Genomic DNA, 2,500 nt, shown 5'->3' on the forward strand with positions numbered 1-2,500 from the left:
GGTATGAATGGAGGTAGCTGTGTTTACAAATGTGTTTGCCATTTTTATTTTAATTAATTGAGGATGCTGGCCTAATTCTGTGCTCCCTGCATTGATTGGCATTTTTCCTCCATATGAGTATTTTTATAGGGCACTGCCTGCGAACTTTCTGTTGGGTGTTAGCTCCATTTGGCAAAGTCCTGTTCTGTAAGTGGGTCCCACATTTTTCTGCTATGGAAAGCAATTGATTCAATCTAATTTGAATGTTCTAAGACATTTTTCATTGGGATTTCAGCATTGTGTTTTCAGTGTTAGTGTTGGATACATCCGTGTTGAGTTTTGTCTTTATTGCCAAAAAAGCCTGGAGTGTTTTCTCCTGCAATCAGCCATTTTGACATTTGCACATGAGCAGAGCTCAATAAGTACCTTCTGCTGTTATTTATACAGTACCTGAGGTGAAACTGTATCTGTTTCCCAGAGATCTGCATCTTCCTGTGAAAATCGTTAGGCTGAATGTGAGGTCAGCATTATTCTACCCACTAAAAAATTAAACACTAACACCCTCAGCTATGAAGTTATGTATGGAAAACTGTAGCCAGCTAGTATTTTATCCATTTCTGCTTGCTAGCTGCATGTGCATTAGCTGAAAAAGCTTTTGACCATCTCCTTGTTAAATTAATGGGCTGTTTACAGTTTTTTTACAATCGTTTTCACACGTGTCTCAATACCATGTCCACTTTTTTTCAAAACACTTAACACACTCATCATATCAGTAGACCATGTGAACTAAACTGTGTATACTTTTGCATTGCTTTGATACAAAATTCATTCAATCACCACTTCTTCTGAAATTCATGAATACCTCTCTCTGTCAGTGTTCACCACCAGCAAAATTCTGTACAACTACAGCAAAAATAGCAGAAATTTAGGTACTCTGTTCAAAATAGTTAACTTTCGGTTCAAAACCTAACATAATTTAGATCACTGTAGATGGAAATATGCTGCATTTGACAGACAAATGAAACTATATGCTCGAAATAAGACAGTTTATTCTGATTTTAGCAGAAAGTTTATTCAGTTTTTTTGTTTGCAGCCTTGTTACCATATATACAAAGGTGGTCATATTTACATTGAAATGTGCATGTATATAGGTATGATGTAGTTGTCACTGAAGAGATTTTTCCACTATTACTGCTGTATATGTAAGTCATGGGCTATCAGTGAGAGAAAGTGACCCAAGAATGCAATTACAGTAAATTTACCACACTCAATAGTGGTACCTACAGTGTTGTGACAGGAAAAACAACAGATCAAAATTTTGTTCTTGGTGTCATAATAGTTGCTTGGCTTCAAATATTTATGGGGTGTGGGGGATTGTAGGGGTGGATAAGATATGCTAAAGATTTTTTGTAAAGGTTCAGGGCAAGGGAGAATGTTGCAGTAAATGTGAACTTCATGTCATGTGTAGTTGTTTCACTTACTGTACGAGAAATGAAAAGCATCTGCAGACTTTTTGTTGTACTACACCTCAGAAATTGTAGCATAGAGCTGTCATGAGGCATATTGCAGCATTTCAGATTTGTTTGGTATTACAATATGCACTGTAAACTTGACTTTTTTTGCAATGCAGCACTAATCTATGCAAAAACAGAGGATACGGACCACATAATATATGCATTTTGCAATGCTTCAAGTTATTTCTGTTTTTTAGTCCGTTGTATTTTGAGTGACAAAGTAGTCTTGCTGGGAGAGAGCATTTGCTATAGTTATAGCAGCATGAGTCACTTTTGGGTGAAGTATGAAGTGTTTTGGTGGTTGTAGGGCATTTTGCATGAACTGATGTGCTCATATGCATGGTTGTTAAGCCCACTGTGTTAAGAGTTTTGAAAAAGTGGCCATGGTATTGACATAAGTGTGAAAACAATTGTAAAAAACTGTAATTTACCCATCATACCTTTAATGCCTATAAAACTGGACAAAATAATTTGGTCTACAATGAACATAGGGAAACTACTAGCCTTGACATTAGTTAATATTTTACTCCTGATGTATATTTTATATAAATATGATGATATGCAACAATGAATGCAGCTTATCACAGCACTATCCATAAGGCTTAATAGTTTATGTATTTATTTCTTTATTTTGCCCATTTTCAATTGTTAACATATCCCATCCAGGTTATGTTAACCAAGTCTGTGGGTAGCTAGCTTGTTTCATAATATAGCTAAGTGGCTGTCATCTTCTTTTAAACACAATATCTTGGGTGTTGATACATTGAATAAATAGCATTATAACAGTGCAAAACACAGGCAAAATGTTTTTTAAACCTTTTTAATATAGTTATTTTGCCTGCTTGCAACCATGACCCATGTCTGGCCGTACTGCTCTGTATAAATTGGCATTTTAAATCTCTCTCTCCCTCAGCTCTGAGTTATTTTTAAGCAAGTTTAGCCTTTATTGTTCTCTCTCGCTGGGTGGTGCATCAGTGAGTGTAACCGCACTTGTCCCCTCTCTCCCG

The 2,500-nt window shown here is 36.2% G+C and overlaps 1 protein-coding gene across 2 annotated transcripts in view; it reads left to right on the top strand.

The window, feature by feature from the left end:
* Positions 1–2,500, top strand: part of LOC118792385 (adhesion G protein-coupled receptor L1-like) — a 133,902-nt gene that overhangs the window by 72,387 nt on the left and 59,015 nt on the right. The gene's annotated exons all lie outside the window — the stretch shown is intronic.

Source organism: Megalops cyprinoides, chromosome 1 (genome assembly GCF_013368585.1).
Source record: "Megalops cyprinoides isolate fMegCyp1 chromosome 1, fMegCyp1.pri, whole genome shotgun sequence".
NCBI lineage: Eukaryota > Metazoa > Chordata > Actinopteri > Elopiformes > Megalopidae > Megalops > Megalops cyprinoides.